Genomic DNA, 6896 nt, shown 5'->3' with positions numbered 1-6896 from the left:
GTGTATCAGCTGCCGGCTCCCCTGTTGCATATTTTATGAGCGGGGACTGACGTCACTGAGCCCTGTGTGAAGATTAGCCGCTTGTCATGGCTGCATTTAAAGTCTATAACGGTGAGCAGTTAATAAAGAATTTTACTGTATGCATCATACAATATTAAAAGTGCCATCTGATTCTGTGGTGCATCTCATTCCTCATGGTCCCTTTTATAAAAAGGCATAGGAAGACACAAGAATTTTCTATATTTTTAATGTTTATTCAGTATAAACATCACCAATAATGTCAATTCTCTCTAATATAATCCCTGCAAGGCAGGATTCAAAAAAGGGCACAAGATGAGTAACAAGGCTACTCCAGTGTCCAAATCAACAAAAGTGTCTAATACGACTCTTCAAAAAGCACAAAAATTTCAGGATTTTTACAATCTTCACTTTAAAGATCAAGTGGATATCGTTAACCCATTTAAGGCCAGATCTCCTCATAAAGAGGTCATGGATACATCTCTCTCATCAAAAAGGAAAAATCCTGGTAAAACTTCTGAAAAATTCACATTGCCAGCCGACGCTTCAAGTCCTGAGTCTGGAGATAATTCACCAAACTTTTCGCCGGAAAGGTCAAAATTTAAGATGGATAACTCCAATCCTTCTCCTTCCCAAAATCTGGATGTTATATCCATACACTCTTACATGGATACTCTCGCCCAGAAAATCATGTCTAGCAGGTCTCAATCATGTGAAAACCAAAATAAAATTTTACAGTCCACCTTGGATAAATTTAGCAGCAGGTTAGACAACCACGAAAAACGGCTAACTGTAGTGGAAGAACACACTGATGATTTATCAAAAGACACCCATGACCTCAAATCTGAATTTCACAGACTTAAAATTAAAGTTGCGGATATAGAAGACAGGAACAGACAAAACAACTTGAAAATAAGAGGAATACAAGAATCTATCTCACCGGATAAACTAGAAGACTTCGTCAAGACAGTTTTCAAAAAATTACTACCGACACTTACAGACCAAGATCTCATCATAGATAGGATCCACAGTCTTCCCAAAAAACACAGAATGTCGATAAAGATCTACCTAGAGATACCATCTTAAGGGTACACTTCTTCAAGATTAAGTAAAAAATTCAACAATCGGTTAAAGATCTAGGAGGTTTTCCAGAAACCTATGCTCACCTTCATCTATTTACGGATCTTTCAAAGGAAACAATTGAAGGAAAAAAGTCTTTTAAGCCAGTCACTTCCACCTTGAGGGAAAATAATATCCCCTATAAATGGTGCTTCCCACTTAAACTTTTGATAATCTACAAAGGAAAGACGACTGTCCTCACCTAAAGAAGGAAGAGATTTCCTGTCCTACTACAGGATACCTGATCGGCATAGAATCTCCAACTCTCAAGACCCTGGGCCCTCGTCAGAGAAGGGATGATCCAACGGAGAGACCTGGCCAATATATTTACTCACCTTGTTATAAGGCCTCTCTACACTTCTTGATTATTTGGTCAATGTATTGTACTGTACTGCTTATTATTCTTCTTTCCACAGGTTTTCTCACTTCTCTACTACTTTATGGACTCATATATCACATGAGATTATTTTTCTTCTTGGAATAGTGTTGTTATGCCAAGGGATGCCTCCAATGGGATCCATACACAATCTTTCCCCACTAAGGAATTAGAGCCTTCCGGATCGGCTCTTCCTGAAAGACAATTTTGTTCTTACTGTTTTTGTGTCTCTTTTGTTTTTGGTTTCAAATAGGTATGTAGTTTGAGGTTTTTGGACAACTAAGTTCTACAAAGGTAAGTGCACTCTGGTTTCTGCATTTACTCTACCCCACTTCATACGAACCCAGCCATTCTTGTAACATGAAAATAAAATTCGTATCATACAATGTCAGGGGGCTAGATAGCCCTTGAAAGAGATTTTCCATTGGTAGGGAGATTAACGGGATGCATCCTGAGGTTGTATGCCTTCAAGAAGCCAAGTTCTAAAAAGACAACCACCCTTCTATAAATCTCAAAAATTTCCCATTTGTATTTGAATCTTGCGGCCCACGAAAGAAAGCTGGGGTTTTAACCCTGTAAGGTAACTCAATTTCCTTTGAATTGCTTTCTGAAGTAAAAGACGAAAAAGGACATTATCATATTCTCCTGTGCAAATTGAACGGCCAAACCCTCACAATAGTTAATACTTATGTTCCCACCATCAGAAAAATTAGCTTCCTGAATAAGCTAATGAAAAAATTAGACACCTTATGATCAGGAACCCTACTTTTGTTAGGGGACTTTAATATGGTTGCCAGATGGTGTACTAGACTCCACCTCTCCCAGCAGACAAAAAACGCAATCCTTGAACAGCTGGATTTATAATCACGAGCTATTCGACTCATTCCGCTCTTTGAACACCACATCTAGAGAATTTACTCATTTTTCTGATGGCCATCAGTCGGCATCTAGAATAGATCTGATACTCACAGATGTCTTCTCCTTGCCAAGGTTCTCCTCCAGCTCCATACTTAATAAATCTATTTCAGATCATTCCCCGGTAACTGCAGAACTGATAATAGGGTCCCCAATTCATCCCCAACTCATGTGGAAATTCAATTCCTCTTTGTTTCATAACCCCACCATCAAATCTGAAATCAGCTCAGCCTTACAAAATTATTTTAGTGAAAACGAATCAAACCTCCTCAATCCGTTTACCTATTGGAGTGCTCACAAAGCGGTGTTGAGGGGAGTCTTGATTCAAATTTCATCCAGGCAAAAAAAAATTAATAGGGATAAAATCCTTACCCTACAAAAGTCTATTAAATCTAAAGAAGAGGAACTATGTCGATCCTCTGTTTCCTTGAACAAACAAGCTGTATTATCAGAACTTACTGATCTCAGGTTGCAGTTAAGGAAAATCATATTGAATTTTTACGACTCAGCTATTAGATCAGCAAAATGCAAACATTGCTTATCTATAAATCGCCCTTCAAAATACATGTCAAACAGAATTAAGAATATACGGAAACGGAATAGAATTGACAGTATAACTTCCTCTAATGTTACATCCCTGGTCCACCCTAAAGATATTGTAGGAGCTTTTGCCGATTATTACAAAAATCTGTACAATATCAACCAAGACAACCACAATATGCAGCCATCTACCTCAGAGATTGGATCATTTCTTTCCAGCATGAACCTTCCAAAGATTAACCCTGAAGACTTACTGTATCATTTTTGTCTTCTCCCTTCAAAGAACAAGAAGTCCTAGATACCATAAACAAACTTAAAACATTCAAATCACCCTGCCCAGACGCGTTTAATAATGATTATTTCAAGTCTTTTAGTAATATATTAACCCCCCCACCTTGTCAAAGTATTTAACTCAGCTTTCCAAACAGGTCAATTTCCTAAAGAGATGCTGGAAGTGACAATTATCGTAATCCCAAAACCAAATTCTGACACTAGCCAAATTTTTAATTATAGACTTATATCCCTCATCAATACAGACGTAAAAATTTATGCAAAGATCCTGGTCAATAAACTAAATCAATTCCTTCCGAGTTTAATTTCCAATGATCAGATAGGCTTCATCAAAGGAAGACAATCCATAGATGGTAAGAGAAGACTCATTAACATAATTAAGCTTATTTCCTCGAACAAACTCAGGGCCATTGTTATCTCTCTTGATGCTGAGAAAGCGTTTGACCACCTTAATTGGTTATATCTCGAAGCAACTCTCAAAAAATTTGGAATGGCTTCTCACACCACGAGAGGTATTATGGCTTTGTACTCCGGCCCTGGTGCGAGGGTTTATTCCAACAATCATCATTCCTCTACGTTTAATATAGCTAATGGGACCAGACAGGGTTGCCCATTGTCACCATTGCTTTTTGCATTAGCTATTGAACCTCTGGCCCAACTAATCAGGAATAGCGCAAAGATCTCGGGAATCAAAACTTTGCACAGAGATTTTAAAATAGCGTTGTATGCAGACGATATTATTCTTACCCTCACAGATCCAAGCAACTCTATCTCTGCCTTACAAACCTTAATCCAGACTTTGGCTAAAATCTCTTATTTTAAAATAAATGACTCAAAATCTAAAATACTTGGCTTTAACCTTGGATCAGACCAAGAGGAAATTGAGGGCCTTTCACCTTGGGGGTGGGCCACTGATGGGCTGACATATCTAGTCCTAAAATTCATCAAAAACGTAAACTCTCTAATAAAAATAAACTTAGAGCTGCTTACTAAAAAGCTTTTTAATGAATTCCGTACCTCTAGAGATGATGAGCTTTCTTGGTGGGGAAGAATCATGATGGTCAAGTCGTATATATTCCCAAAAATCCTATACCTACTTCGCTCACTGCCTTTAAAAATACCCACTTCCTCTCTCACAAACCTTCAAGCCTCATTAAACTCCTTTATATGAGACCCAGAATAGCAAAAAATATTCTATACAACCATAAATCTTATGGTGGAGCTGGTTCCCCAAATATTACCGCCTATTACATTGCAAATTTACTCAAACAAAGCTCATACTGGTGGCCTCATGATACGACACCAGCTTGGCATGAACTAGAACTGTTCTTTAATAATTATAAACCTCTTCACCTACTAATTCTGAACCAACTCCTTCATAAAAAATTAATTACAAATTCTCATCCGATTTTTCAAGCTATTTCTGAAGCTTGGTAAAAATTTTCTGCTCCAAAAAGAGGCTCTAACAAAGAAGTCACAATAAAAAATCTGGCTCTATCAGTTATCTTTCAAGCGTCTAATCAGACCATTGACCCCATTTGGTCTGAACTTGGAATTAAAAAAATTAAAGATTTATACTATGGCGTTACTTGTACACCTTACAATAAACTCAAGGAAAGATTTCAGTCTACTACCCCTGCTTTCTTACAATATGTTATCCTCGAAGACATAATCCATGAGTTCTTTACTATCTACCCGAGAATCTCTGAACCAGCAGTTAACCTTAATTGTAATATAGATCATAATATTTTTTGGAGTTTTGAATACACGTACAAATGGTGTAACAAGAGCTTTGAAGCGGTAAAGACTCAAAATATTGTCAAATGGGAAACCGAATTGCACACGACAATTGACCCTTCTGACCTTGAACAGCCATGTACCCTCTCGTATGCCTCTTCCATTTCCTTATCACTACAAGAAACCCACTTCAAGCTTTTAACGAGATGGTATTATACCCCCGTTAGACTTCATAGAATCAACCCTGACAATTCTCCGCTCTGTTGGAGGGGTTGTGGAAGGCCAGGAAATATCTTGCATATATTTTGGCAATGTCCCAAAGTTGTTCCCTTTTGGAGAAAGATTTCTAACCTTATCGATTTTATCCTAGGAACATGACTTATTTTGTCTCCTCGTCTGGCCCATCTTTCTCAGGACGCAGACAAAATTGATACTTCTAACAGGCTATTGATTATGCACATTTTAGTAGTCTCCAAACATAGTATTGCCTTTCTTTGGAAAAACCCAAAACCCCCACAAATTAATGAAATTATAGACAAACTTAGCCTTCATCATTCTTTTGAATTGAAATTTGCGAATGTGCATGATCAATTTGCTAAATATTCTAGGAAATGGTCTAGATGGCTGGAGTTGTTCTCTTAAGTCTTCACCCAGAGTGCACCTGCCTAAGGCCCCTTGTGTTTGGGTCTTTGGAACATATATATTAATATATTATATGCTTAAATACCTACCTTTGTAATAATTCACTGCATAATATGCTTCTGCATTAAGGCTGGTTTCACATTTGCGCTTTTGTGCGCAGCGCATCGTGCGCACCAGTGCGCATGCGCACTGCGCACCTATATTTAACATGACGTGCGCATGCGTTTTTTTGTCTTTTGCGCCAGGCGCGTCAGACGCAACATGTTGCATTTTTGGTTCCGCCCTGTCTCGTCAAAAAAACGCATGCGCACGCTTGCGCACGGAATGCGCAAAAACACCACATTGGAGCCTATGGGAGCGCATGCGTGCGCATGGTCTTGCGCACGCTTGCGTTTTTATGCGCATGCGTTTCTAAGATAAACACGACTGGAATGTGGTCTAGACAGTAAAAAAAAAAATTAAACCAAGGTGATAAAATGGTGTGGGCACTGGGATTCCACAATACTTAACAGATTGCTCAACGAGTGGACACACAGCACAAGCTGCACCAATGTAAGTATGAAAAACCTAATGTCTGGCTGAAATTTCAATACATTTCTATGTACTTATGTCTCTTTTTTTTTTATTGCAGCATGTCTTCATCTGGTGAGGAATATGTCCCCGGGACAGGGCAAGAGGCAGAAGAAGTGAGTACCATGCTTCCGTATGGATTGGAAAAAATAAACACATGTGGTTAATTTTTTTTGTTTAATTTTCAGACCTCATCCTCCACCACGCCACCACCACCGGAGGAACGGCAGGAGCAGCAAGGCCAAGTGCGGGCGGGAAGACGTGATGTAAGTACAGACGGACTTTTTTTTTTTTTACTTAATTCTGGTTTCTTTTCTTTTTTTTTGGAACTGTATTGAAAATTCTTTCAGGTGTTTATTTTTTTTATGTTTTTGGTAAATTTTTATTAGTATTTTTTGGTAATTTTCCTTGTTTTTTTTTGCTGCTTTTTTGGTTACAGATTTTGATTAAACTTAATTTCTAGGCTGGTTTATTTTCTTTTTTTTTTGGTAATCATTTTTTAAAGTATTTTTTTTAAATTTTCATGGTTGTTTTTTTCGGTGTTTGTTGCTTTTTTTGCATTTATTTTCATTTAAAACAAAAAAATTTTTCATGGCTTGTGTATCAATATCTAAAGCTCAAAGTGTGTATGTGTGTATGTATGTGTGTGTGTGTGTGTGTGTGTGTGTATGTGTGTGTGTGTGTATGT

The 6896-nt window shown here is 37.9% G+C and overlaps 1 long non-coding RNA gene across 1 annotated transcript; it reads left to right on the top strand.

The window, feature by feature from the left end:
• The first annotated feature begins 5926 nt into the window (after window positions 1–5926).
• LOC141069672 (uncharacterized) lies at window positions 5927–6488 on the top strand. The gene is made up of 3 exons (XR_012226630.1): window positions 5927–6190; window positions 6270–6324; window positions 6397–6488. It is a non-coding gene; the product is annotated as an uncharacterized lncRNA (long non-coding RNA).
• The last annotated feature ends 408 nt before the right edge of the window (window positions 6489–6896 follow it).

This window comes from Dendrobates tinctorius, unplaced genomic scaffold (genome assembly GCF_039654945.1).
Source record: "Dendrobates tinctorius isolate UK_male_01 unplaced genomic scaffold, ASM3965494v1 ptg000270l, whole genome shotgun sequence".
Classification (NCBI taxonomy): Eukaryota; Metazoa; Chordata; class Amphibia; order Anura; family Dendrobatidae; genus Dendrobates; species Dendrobates tinctorius.
Note: the sequence above shows the minus strand (reverse complement) of the source record. Positions and strands in the feature narration are given on the sequence as shown.